Below are 13,958 nucleotides of genomic sequence, written 5' to 3'. Positions count from 1 at the left end.
CTGTTTTTTCCCTTAGCTACCCTCACCTTCAGAATATTCTCAGCACAGCAGCCAGAGTAATTCTCTTAAAACCTAAGTAAGGTCATGTCATTCCTCTCCCCAGAACCCTCCAGGATCTCCCTAGGTCACTCAGTACAAAACAAAAGTCCTACCACCTGCCAGGCCCTCTGTGATCTGGCCTCATGTCTGACTTCTCACTCACACCTGCAGCCCCACTGGCCTCACTGTTCCTTAATCAGGCTGGGCAGACTCCTACCCCAAGGCCTTTGCATTTACTGTTCACTTTGTCTGGAAAGTTCTCCCCAGATCATGTCTTACTCCTTCACTGCAGAACCTTTCTTAAATGTCACCTTCTCTAAGAAGCTTTTCTTAGCCACCTTCAAAAATCTCACATATACCACCCATACTTCCTGTCCCCTTGCTTTTTTTTTTCTTTTTCTCTTCAGTCTTAACATTAGCAACCTAAAATATGTCTTACTTGATTTAAATTGCTCTCATAGACAGTCGGCTATAGGGCAGACAGTCATTTGTATATGTGGGTGTGGGCAGCAGTAAATACAAAATTGCGTGATGACGACAAGGATGATGAAGATGATGACGAGGATGATGAAGATGATGCATCTAACAGCACTTACATATGCCAGGCACTGACAAGCGTAGGAAAAATTATTTAATTGTTTACTCAGCAAATACTGAGCCACTGAAAATGACTTGGGTCAGTTGTTGCAGCTGTAACTTTGCTATAGCAGCAGTGAGTTGAAGGGGAGAAGAATTAGGAACATAGTACCCTACTTTTGAGGAAATATGATTGGCTTTGATTTTAGCAGAATAGACAGAGTTTAAATCTGTGTTGGTTTCTGTTTTCTTACAGATATGACCCTATGTTTTAAAATGCTTAAAACATCTTAACCGTTTCCAATTAAAGAAGGGCGAGTACAATGTAGTTCAATTTTACAACATTCTCCTTAGTTTATGAAAGTTAAAAATAGAACAAATTTTTAAATCACTAAAAATCCTGCAACTTTTTTGTGATCCATGGGACAAGAGAACATAACATTAGTTCATACACACTCAAAAAGCTTATTCTCAAAAAGCTGCTTAAACGTAATTGAATTATTTTAATTCTTTTTCATTTTCCTTCCTTCTCCCAGTAGAAACACTGAAAAAATAATATAAATGGGTAAGGAACAGATTTTTAAAAAGAAAAAACGATTAAGTACCTTATTAGTCTCTAGAATCACAGACTTACAACTCGAGTTGGAAAGACACACAGCAGTCATCCATCTAGATGAGGAGTGTCAGTCCCTGGGAGAGTTGAAAGGAGCATTGCAGGAGTTTGTGATAGTTGAAATGACCAGCATTGCGTTGGTAATTTGTTCAGCGGGGAGGGCCCTTGCCCTACTCTTCTGCGTCAAAGTCACTGTGAGTTTTTCAATAGAAATCATGTGAAAGAACTTTTTAAACTGTGGTCAATTATCTACCACAATTTCATGATGGGGGTGGAGATAGGATGGGAGCCACAGGGTCTAAAAAGTAAATGAATACAACTATTCCAGCTCTAACTGACCTGCCCTCTGAATTCCCAGAGCAGTTGGTGGGTGCCAGTGGAGCAGGAGTTATGAACGCCAGTCATGGCCATACCTTGCCAGAGTTGGAATCTGCTCTAACACCTATCAGTTGGGTGACCTTGGGCAAGTTCCCTGACCTCTCTGTGGCTTACTCAGGGATAATCATAATACCTTTCTCATAGATTTCAAAATGTTCTGTCTTCCCCTGTGAGAATGGAGATTTCATGATAAGTGGGACCTTGTTCATCTTATTCATTGAAATATCCTCAATATACCACATCACAAGGGCTGCCTCTCCCTCTTCCCAGATTTCTTTGCTAAATTGTTTAACGCCTCTACCAGATTTGTATAATCTGGCCTCACCCTACTGTTTCCTCCAACTAAAAGTACACCCTCCACCCTCTGGGCTGGTTCTCTCTCTAGGCTGGTGGGTGCCAGTGGAGCAGGAAGTAAGAAAGTTATCATGACGACAGCTTGCCAGGGTTGGAATCTGCTTTAACACCTGCCTACCAGTTGGGTGATCTTGGGAAAGTTTCCTGACCTCTCTGTGGCTCAAATACTCAAATAGGTATAATCGTAATACCTTTCTCATGGATTTAAAAATTATCTGTCTTCCCTTGAGAGAATGGAGATTTCATGATAAGTGGGACCTTGTTTGTCTTAATCATTGAAATACCCCCAATATACCACACTGTAAGCGCTCAGTAAACATTTGTAATTTTTGTACATCAGGTGAACTAACATTAGAGTTATTTGTCAGACCTGGTGTTAGGTGCAACCATTAGAAATTATTAACACTGTTCAACAACATATAAAAGGTTGGTTATGTAAGGTAACGTTACAAAAACATTTTCATGTATATATCATCAAAACTATATAAGAATATAAGTAATGCTACTCTCTGCCCACCGGGTGGCCTCACTCTGCAGGAGCAGTCACAGCTCTAACAACACTGGAGCTACTATCACTGCCTTTTCCATAAAGGTGTTTTCTTCTAACTCTGGCTTGCCCTTTGCCCTTCTTTCCCCGGGCAAAGCCAAGAACCCTCATGTACTCCACGTTGGGGCTCATTTGCCCTGTATCAATGGTGATGCCTATTTCTTAGGGTTAATGTATAATTTAGAGACTATGCAACACATTTAATATAGGTGCTGGCATACAGTAACTAATTTTTAACTTTAGAAATGAATCAGGCCAGGAATGGTGGCTTATGCTTGTAATCCCAGCACTTTGGGAGGCTAAGGCAGGTGGATCACTTGAGGTCAGGAGTTTGAGACCAGCCTGGCCAACATGGTGAAACCCCGTCTCTACTAAAAATACAAAAAAATATTAGCCGGGCTTGGTAGCACATGCCTGTAATTCAATCCCAGCTACTCAAGAGGGTGAGTGAAGCATGAGAATTTCTTGAACCTGGGAGGCAGAGGTTATACTATACTTCTTTTGTAAAATCTACTTTTTTCACTTAATATTTTCCCATGTCATTAATGCTTCTTTCAATATATTGGTGTTTTTGGCTGCATAGGTTTTTATCATATGTATCCACTGCAATTTAATTAATCCTATCATTGAACACATAGCATTTCAATATTTGCATTTTTTCCTTCTTACAAGCACTAGGGCCATGAATAGATTTGTATCATTGGGTATATCTGTGAATATTTCCTTAGGAAAAATCCTAGAAGCAGAATGTCTTCGTGTATGTGCACATATGTTTCCAGGGACTGGAGGGTAGGTGTGGAGGGTGGAGTATGGTGGTATGCACATTTTAAAGGTTTTGGATTCATTTTCTCAAATTACCCTACAGAAAGGTACACATTGCTAATAGCAGTGCATGAGAGCCTCTTTCTCAGACCTTGGCCAATATGAAGAGACACTATTTTTAAAACCTTGACATGTAGGCAAGAATAATACGTGGTTTCACTCACAACTCTGTGATTATTAAAGTAGTTGATCTTTTTCAAAATCTTTATAGAGCATTTTTATTTCTTCTTTGTGAGTTGCCTTCATGTCTTTGCCCATTTGGTCATTGTTGTTGATGTACGCTGTCTCGTTCATTGGTTATATCCCCAAGAGGTGATATCTGACATACTTAGACTTGTGCTCTCATTTTACAAGATCATCATTTTATTAACTGTGATGGGATTTTGGATTTCATGCTTTATACTGAACTATCTCTTCCATGGAGAAGACAGCATATTTAACATTTTTATAGTTGTTCCAATTAATATGTATTATTCAGACAGTCATCAAACATTTGTTGAACATCTATGTGCAGGCACAGGCTAGTTGCTGCAAACACAGAGATGAATTAGACAGTTTCTATCTTCAATAAGCTCAGAATCAGTAGCTGGCATTACAGGCATGCGCCGCTATGCCTGGCTCATTTTTGTATTTTTAGTAGAGATGGGGTTTCATCATGTTGGCCAGGCTGGTTCCCAACTCCTGACCTCAAGTGATCTGCCCACCTTGGCCTCCCAAAGTGCTGGGATTACAGGCATGAGCCACTGTGCCTGGCCTCTCTCTCTTTCTTTCTTTCTTTTTGTAGAGACAGGGTCTTGCTTTGTTGCCCAGGCTGGTCTTGAATTCCTAGGCTCAAGCAGTCCTCCTGCCTCAGCCTCCCAAGTTGCTGGGGTTACAGATGTGAGTCACCTCACTGAGCATAAATACTTTTTTTTCCAAATAAAATCGTACATAAAACCCCAACAAATACATACAGATGGAAATCAGAGACAGTCCCCTTAAACTGTGCCTTCCTTTCTTTTAGGATTGTCACAGAGCCCAGTTTGAAAACTATCTCTTGGAGATAACAATGAACATTGAAGTCCCTACCGTTACTAACTGAATGATTTAGAGTGAACTATTTAAACCTCTCCAGCCAGTTTCTTTATATCTAAAATGAGGATTAAAATAGTATCTTCCACATGCTAGTGTTTTAAGAATTGCACGAGAAAATGATCTTATCTAAACTCCTGACTTTAAATGTCATCTGTACACTGATTACTCGCAAATGTGCCCCTCCAGCCTTAACTTCCCTTTTGAACTTGCACTTGGCAGAAATGAATATTGAACTGCCTACTTGATATTTCAACATGAATGCCAAATAAGCACCTCCAATTTCAATATGTTCAAAACTGAACTCTTGATCTCAGCCTCAAACCTCCTCCTCCCACCCTCCTCGCCATCTCATTAATGGTATCTACTTTTCCTTTTGCTCTGACCAAAACCTTGGAATCAGCCATAACTCCTTTTTCCCACATTCCATATTCAAGACATTAGAAAAGACTGTTGGTTCTACCTTCAAAACACATGCAGAATCTAATCTTTTCCTATTACCTCCTCAGCTGCCACCCTGGCCGAGTCCCCATCTTCTCCCCACTGGATTAACACAATAGCCTCCTAACCGGTCTCCCTCCCTCTCCCTTGCCCCCTTTCATGTGTTCTCACCATAGCAGCCAGGCTGATCCTGCTACAACCAAAGCCAATGTATGTCATGCCTCTACTCAGAACCTCCCCATTTCACACCTCCCCATTTCTCCCAGTGTAAAGCCAAAGCCCTTAGCATGGCTGAAGTGAGCTGGCTCCTGCTGCCTCCTGGCTCTTCGTCCATTCCCTGCTTCACCAGTGCCGCTGCAGCCTTCTGGCCTCAGTGGGCTTCCTGGAATGCTTTCTCAGATGTTGCCATAGCTACTTCCTCACCTCCTTCAGTATTTGCCTAAAGGTCACCAACTCAGTGAAACCATTGTCTTCATTTTCTAAAACTTAACACATACGATTACACAGACTTCTTTTTCTCTCTCGCTGCTTTATTTTTCTCCATATTAAAACATATGATATGCAGTCATGTGTCACTTACAGATGGAGATACTTTCTGAGAAATGCATCATTAGGCAATTTCATCCCTGTGCAAACGTTATGGAGTTCATGCACACAAACCTAGATGGTCTAGCCTACTACACACCTAGGCTATGTGGTATATAGTCTATTGCCCCTAGGCTACAAACCTGTGCAGCTTACCTACTTCATGCTGTAGGTAATTGTAACACAATGGTAAGTATTTGTATATCTAAACATATTTAAACACAGAAAAGGGCTGGGTGTGGTGGCTCACACCTGTAATCCCACCACTTTGGGAGGCCACGGCAGGAGGATCACTTGAACCCAGAAGTTCAAGACCAGCCCAGGCAACATGACTAAACCCCATCTCTACAAACAATACAAAAATGAGCTGGGTGTGATGGCACATGGCTGTAGTCCCAGCTACTTGGGAGGCTGAGGTGGGAGGAATACTTGAACACAGGAGGTAGAGGCTGCCAGTGATCACACTACTGCATGCCAGTTTGGGCAACAGAGTGAGACCTTGTCTTAAAAAAAAAAAGAAAAGAAACTCAGAAAGGGTACGGTGAAAAAAAAGTATAATCTTATGGGACCACTGTCCTATATGTATCCCATCATTGACCACAACATTGTTGTGTAGCACATGACTGTAACTTGTTTTACTTATTTTCTATGGTGTGTGTCCTCACTAACAGGAACCTAACTTCATGAGGGGACAGCTATTTTCTGTTTGAATAATCATACTTTATTTCCAGTGTCTGGAATACTACCTAGCACATAGTAAGTTCTCAATAAATATTTGTGGAATGAATCATGTATATAAAGCTTTTGACGGCATAGTATGTGATTCATTGCCTTCAGGCATTTTTATCACTCTTTTTCTTCTCCAAAGGATGTATCTTTCTGGAAACCTTCTATGAGGAACTATTCACTTAAGAGGAAGCTGATTTTTCAGGTTCTATTTCAGGAGAACAATTTTAACATTCAGTTTCTAAGCCTGAGTTTCTGAAATGGTGTCAACTTAGGGTGTGGGGGAAAGGTGGGGACAAACAGTGGAGAATTTGTAAAAATTACAGATGAATTTTAAAAGGGATATCCCACTGGCTACAGTGACTCAGACTTGTCTCAAAAAATTTTTTAAAAAGGCCAGGCACAGTGGCTCAGGCCTGTAATCCCAGCACTTTGGGAGGCTGAGGTGGGTGGATCACCTGAGGTCAGGAGTTCGAGACCAGCCTGGCCAACACAGTGAAACCCTGTCTCTACTAAAAATACAAAACTTAGCCCGGCGTGATGGCAAGTGCCTGTAATCCCAGCTATTCGGGAGGCTGAGGCAGGAGAATTGCTTGAACCTGGGAGGCAGAGATTGCTGTTAGCTGAGATCATGCCACTGCACTTCAGCCTAGGGGACAGAGCAAGACACCATCTCAAAAAATAAATAAATATTCAGAAACATATATATCTAGGGATATCCTCCCCATTAATAAAGTATAAATTCAGTGTAAAGAAATGGAAAGTAGTGCATGCAAATGTTAACTACATTTATATTTGTTTACCTATTTTAAAACTCTCGAACAATCTTGAAAATTCAAGTTAGTAATTTTTTTCTTAGGCAGCATTGGCATAGTAACAAACCGAAATAATCATGGCTTTTACTTGCTTTATACTTAAGCAATAGAAATGTCAACACAGCATCTGTGAAAGAATTATTGGGATCAGAGGTCATGTCCCATTGCAGGAATGCCTCATAAACATAAATTGCTCTCGGTTTACATCATTTCCTTGAAGAGAGGAAAGTGTTGAAGACACACTTTAGAATCTGGAGAAAGTTTATGGCTCCGGTCAGTATTTTTAAAATACTGCTAAAAATACACACTGAATATTTTATTTTATTTTATTTTATTTTATTTTTGAGACAGAGTCTCACTCTGTGTCCCAGGCTGGATTGCAGTGGCATGGTATCGGCTCACTGCAACCTCTGCCTCCAGGATTCAAGCAATTCTTGTGTCTCAGCCTCCCAAGTAGCTGGCATTACAGGTGCCCACCACCACGCCTGGCTAATTTTTGTATTTTTAGTAGAGACGGGGTTTCACCATGTTGGCCAGGCTGGTTTTGAACTCCTGATCTCAGGTGACCTGCCTGCCTCGGCCTCCCAAAGTGCTGTGATTACAGGCATGAACCACCGTGCCTGGCCAAAATACACACTGAATATTTTAAACAAATCCATTTAAAAACATGTTACAAATAAAAAAGTTTTTAGCACAGATTAATTAATTACTAATTGAAAATTGTTAAGGTCTCTGACACATGGTGAAGAAAGTAGGGAAAGGCATACAATTTTATAATTTTTCCTCATTCATATATTTATGTTTCTGATTTTCTTCATTCTGTTTTTAGTTGGTCTTTATGTGTACATAGATAGGTTCTCCTTTAAAATAAAATGTGAATGGAAATTACACTAACACATGTGAATGTGTTCCAAGAAGATGGAACAGCAAGTGCATAAGCCTTGACATAGGGATGAATGAAGCAGATTCAGGTAACAAGAAGGCCAGATTTCTAGTCTTGTTTCCAAAGCCCATAGCCATCCCACATTATAGCAAATGGTGGTGAAGATGTAGAGTAAGTGGAACTCTTATACATTGCTGGTAGAAATGCAAAATGGTATTGTCACTTTGGAAAACAGTTCGGCAAGTTCTTTCTTTTTTTTTTTTTTTAAGACAGAGTCTTGCTCTGTCACCCAGGCTGGAGTTTAGTGGCGTGATCTTGGCTCACTGCAACCTCCGCCTCCCTGGTTCAAGCAATTCTCCTGCCTCAGCCTCCCAAGTAGCTGGGACCACCCACCTCGAACTCCTCAAGTGATTCACCCACCTCGGCCTCCCAAAGTGCTGGGATTACAGCTGTGAGCCACCGCGCCCGGACTGGCTTGGCAATTTCTTATCATTGACTATGCACTGAGTACATGACTCAGCAAAATCACTCCTAGGTATTTACCCACGAGGAAAGAAAACTTATGTTCACACAAAAACCTGTCCATAGATGTTATTAATAGCTTGATTCATTATAATCCCAAATTGGAAAAAATAAAATAAAACTTCAATGTCCTTCAACTGGTGAAAGAATAAACAAACTACGGTACATTGTTTCATATGTATAATGAAATATTATACAGCAATAAAGAGGAACAGATAGCTGATATATGTAGCAAAATGCATGAATCTCAAATGCATTATGCTAGGTGAAGGAAGGCAGACCCAGAAAACTATATACTACATGATTCCATTTGTGTGATAATCTGAAAAAAGCAAAACTATAAGGACAGAAAACAGATCAGTGGCTGCCAGGGACTGGGGGTCAGAGGAGTATCTGACTACAAAAGGGAAAGAGGAGATTTTGAAGGATGATGGAACTGTTCTATATCTTGATTGCAATGGTTTTACATAGTTACAGGCATTTGCCAAAACTCTTAGGATTGTACCCACACACAAGAGGTGAATTTTACTGTATGCTAACCATACCACAATTTTTAAAAAGTGAATGAAAGTCATTTTTACCAAGTTAGGGTGAGAATAATCAAAGCACAATTATATTGTTGCCATCTTAATTAAGTTAGGGGCTAAATTTTCATTGCTGTAGATATGCCTGCATATGGAGGTGTGTTCTGGAAAAACCAATTCTTTTCTGAAACCTACAGTACTTCATTTAATCAGTTTTTATCAAGTACCTATTATATGCCATACACTATTCTAGGTTCTGAGGATACCTCAATGAACAAGACATATCCGTACCCTCCTAGAACTTGCATTTTAATAATAAGTGAATAACTCTGTAGGTAAATAAGTACATAGGCTACTTTAAGTAATATAACATAGTGGTAAGTTGTTTTAAAGAAAACTAAAGCCTGGTGAAAGAGAGTTTTGGGGAAATGAGGCTATTTTTGATAGAGTACTAAGGAAGGATTTCTGAGTGACAGTTGAACAGAGGTTTAATTGATGTGATGGAGGAAGTTATGTGAATACCTGATGGAAGAGAGTTCCAGGAAGAAGGAAAAGCAAGTATATCAGCCTTGAAACAGGAATGAATCAGGCAGATACAAGGAACAACAGAAAAGCTGGATTTCTGGTCTTGTTTCCATAGCCCATTACCATGCCACACTAAATGGAGATAATTTTAATTTATACTTATCATAATAGTAAAATTCCAGGGAAAATTTGTTTATTCCTCCCAAAATGACAACTTGAAAGTACCATAATGCACAACTACTGTCAAAAAAATGTGGGAAACTACAAATTTGCCAGTGTTCTCAGTTGTAAACCGCTCAGTTTAGGCACACATTTTCTCTAGAGGACATTAGAAAACTCACAGAAATGCTGGGAAAGCTGAGGAACCAGTGTGCTAGTTATTAATTTATTGCCTCTTAGCTCTCAATCCGTCCTTCATTATCTACTCTGCAGTAGTGGAGTTGAATCCTGTAGAATTTCTCCTTTGCAGTGAACCGGATGTCAGACTTTTTCAGTAGAGGGCGCTGGAGGGACACTTGCAGGAGGAACGGGCTTCTTCCTGCTCAGGTGTGCTTCCGTTGGCTTCTTGCTTCTGCTCCTGGCTGTACGCAACATATGGCAGGGACATCCAGTAATGCTCCTCCCCAACTATTACAGGCTAAATTGTGTCCCCCCAAAATTCATGTTGACATCCTAACCTGCAGTACCTCAGAATGCTACTGTGTTTAGAGATAGGGTCTTTAAAGAGGTGATTAAGGTTAAATGACACTAGTGTGGGCCCTAATTTGATATGCCTCATGTCCTTACAAGAAGAGGAGATGAGGACACAGACTCACATAAAAGGAAACATGTAAAGGCACTGGGGGAAGACAAGCCAAGGAAAGATGCCCCCGGAAGAAACCAGCCCCTCCAACACCTTGATCTTGGACTTCTAGCTGCAGATTGTGAGGAAATACATTTCTGTTGTTGAAGCCCCCCAGTCTGTGGTCCTCTGTTGTGGGAGACCTAGCAAACTAACATACCAGTGGGCACAGAGGGGGCACAGTCCCTTGGCAAGCCAACAGCTCCAGCTCTGTGACCACCTGGCTGCAGCCCTCCTAACACCAGGCCTCATGACAAGCAGTCAGTAAAGGGGTTCTTGATGCCCTCAATCCTTGCACAGGTCCATCTGCTAGCCTCAGCCCTCCTACACCTTGGAGTGGTTTGCCAACCTTCCCACGTACATTCCGGAGACATGTTTCCCACTTGCTAGTCCTAACTGTGGTTTTCTGGCCAGCTTCCATCCCCCTACTCCCTAGAAGAATATTACCTGCCTGTCCAGTGACTTAGACTGGCTCTGGCCTGGGTCAACCCAGCAAACTTGTCCACCCTCCAGTGGACTGCAGCCACACCTTCTCCAGCAGAGCTTGAATTCCAGCTTGATGAGAGGAATCCCTTCCAAGTTTGCTTCTTCCTCAAGTACTTTTCTCAGCTCTAGAGTATTCTTTAGCATTCTGCTTACCCCTTTTAGTTATTTCCCTCCTCTAGTTAATAATTCTATTTATTAAACTTTCCCTGTTCAAATTATACTCCGATTCTGGACTAGTACAGAATCCAACTGCCACAAAATGGTGCTGGGAGTAGTCTTAGGAGATAGACCTGCGGAGATGGGATCTGAGGGTTGACCCTGTCCTTGGAGTTCAGCACAGTACTGAGCTCCTTAGCAATGGGAAATGGGAAGCTAGTAACCCGTGGCGTGCAGGGACATCACACATCAAGCTAGCACTTGTGGCTAATTGTAATGAAGTTGTAACTGAAGCAAGTGTCTTAGGAGCCCAAATAGCAGTTCCAGCTAACTGTTGCGGCAGTACATGATGACTGTAAGGGATGTGCTGTGAGACGGAGTTTTCTGAGCATACTTGAGTATTAACAGAAAGAAAAATGACAAGCCCAAATCCTTTAACTCTCAGCTCAAGTCATTGTTAGAGGACCACAGAGCTTTGAGGATAGCCCTAAAAGAATCTTTTATTGCTCACAGCCAGAGGGCTGGTACTGCTAAAAAATTAAACATACAATTTAAGAGTGTGGGTTGCTGACTTACAACAATAGTTGAATGTATAGTTTTGAGCTTCCCTCTCCTGTGGAAGTAGCTTGCTCTCGGTAGAAGACTAGCCTTCCTCTGCTTAAATATCTGTGATAAGCTCATCTGGAGACAAATGCCTTAAAAGGAGTTACTCATTCTGCTCTAAATCTACCACAACCACCCCGTGTTGCCACTAGACTCATGATTATTGCCAACTCTCAGCGTGTTCCAGTAGGACAGGGACCCACCATGACCCAGGAAGAAATAGTTTATATGCCAAAAGAATTGCCACACTTTTCTAATGTGTATCTTCAGAGACCTGGGGAACATGTGTGGAAGTGCATCCTAAAGATGTTCGAACGAGAATAATGGAATAGAACACTAGAGCGGGCTAAATTCATTCACTTGAGCGCACTTACTAGAGAGCTTTCCTGGCACAATATGGAAGAGAGACTCCAAAGGCTTAGGGAGATAGGCATGTGGGACTGGATTTACCATATGCAACCTGCACACCAACCTTCCAGCATGTTCCAGGAAAAGAACCAGGAGACAACTTCCTGCACTAAGGCACCTGCAGACTGGAAAAGCTCTCTGGGTGTCTCTTTTGCAGGTTGAGGTGAAAAAACCCTCAACCCTGGTCTGGAGGGCCTACAACTCCAGCTCACGCCCACCACAGTGTGAGTGATGAGGAAAGCACAAGGCAACTGGATCCAGTGGCAAATCTGCCATTTTAGGGGGCTTATTACTTTGTCTTTTCTTCTTTGAGAAAAGAGGCTTCTGGGAAGCTGTACCTGGTGCCTGTTTGTTCGTGATGCTACCGTCCTGATAAACGCAGACCTTCCTAGGTGGGCATGTAAGGCCTGCTTATCCCCCAGCTAGGGTGACCAAACCTCCTGGTTTGCCAGGGCATGGCAGTTTCTGCACTAAACTATGAAAATCCCAGGCAGACCAGCACCCCCAGAATCCGGCAGTCCAGCCACCACTCAGCTGCTGCATTGTTTGGGAGGGAAGACAGCAAAACAGTGCGGTGATTTGCTCAAATTTTCTCTCTACTATTTTGAATCTATTAAACAAACTACAGAGACTTTTGGCTCCACTTCAGGATAGAATCAGGTATGTTAATGTAAGTGTAACTTTTTTTGTAAAGCATACATACTTTCGAGTCTACGTATTATTTGGCCATTAGTGTAGATTCCAATTAGAAGATGGTGGAACATTTACCATAAGCTCAATAGATGGAAAGTTCATTGAGGCAGCCTCGTGGCCCAGAACTACATAAGGTCTGTGATACATTTTCTTTGTAAATAAACCTGAGTTAAAAATAACTTTATGGCACCTCTGCTTCTCAAAGCGGTTCATGCCTATAATCCCAGCACTTTGAGAAGCAGAGGCAGTGGATCACTTGAGCCCAGGAATTCAAGATCAACCTGGGTACCCCAAGGAGGTAAAATAGAGTAACAATTAAGAGTGGAGCCTACGACTCCTGACCACCTATGGTCAAATCCCTGCTCTGCGTCTTCCTTAGGAGTGGTGGCTTTATAATTGTCAACTTGGCTAGACTTGGCTAGACTGAACTACATGTCCCAGAATTCTCCCGCCTGCATGGCTCTGGTTAGGGTGGACCACCAGAGACATTCTTCAATCAAGGCCCTCTGCATCTGTAAAGTTATTAAGTCTGAAAACTGGGTAAAAGGCTGTGACTTTCCACTATGATGATGCAAGCTACATTCTTGACTACTCATGCATTTTGTTCCTAGGAACACTATGATCAATTACCACCACAGATCTTTGTGAGCTAAGGCAACTGGTTAGCAACACATTCCTGCTGCCCTGTATTGTAAATATGCCCACGCTTCTTGTCTTTGGTGGTTAAATGCAGTCACTTTGACTCTGCCTCTCTGGATTCTCTGGGATTCCATTTCTTTGTAAATAAATCTGAGTTGAAAATAACTTTATGGCTGGGTGTGGCGGTTCACGTGGCGGCGCATGCCTGCGAGTCAGGAGTCATTCCTCACTCACAGTAGGGACAATTTGCATTTATGGAAAGCAAACTGGAGGGGTGGCCTGAGCCCACTGCCCATGGTAATGACTCCTTGCAATGCGAATAACCAAGGTGAGGCAGGTTGGGCAGGTTTTATCCTGCCCAACCAAAGGCAAGCCTTTGTTCCACAGCGGGCACCTGGCAGAGTGGGAGAGATGGCAGAACCAGAGCTTCTCATTTCCCTCCATCAGGCTAGAGTGGGTCAGTGGGATCATGGACGGAAAGAAGACATTGAATGGGCTGGTCTGTCACTCAGATATGGGGTCCTGGAGCTGGAGTGCATGGGTTGGGTGGGGAGAGTAGGTGGTATGGCCCCCCCAACCAGACAACTAGAACCAACCTCCCCCTTAGCTGCCCACCCCCAGTGAGTTCTGCCTCAGCTTCCTGCGAAAGCCCTTGTAGGATGCCCTCTAGGGCAAGACGTCTGGAGGGGATGGCCCTGCCCTGAGCCATCC

This window comes from Colobus angolensis, unplaced genomic scaffold (assembly GCF_000951035.1).
Source record: "Colobus angolensis palliatus isolate OR3802 unplaced genomic scaffold, Cang.pa_1.0 Scaffold200, whole genome shotgun sequence".
NCBI classification, from domain to species: domain Eukaryota; kingdom Metazoa; phylum Chordata; class Mammalia; order Primates; family Cercopithecidae; genus Colobus; species Colobus angolensis.
The sequence above is the reverse complement of the archived record's forward strand: the minus strand, read 5'-3'. Positions refer to the sequence as shown.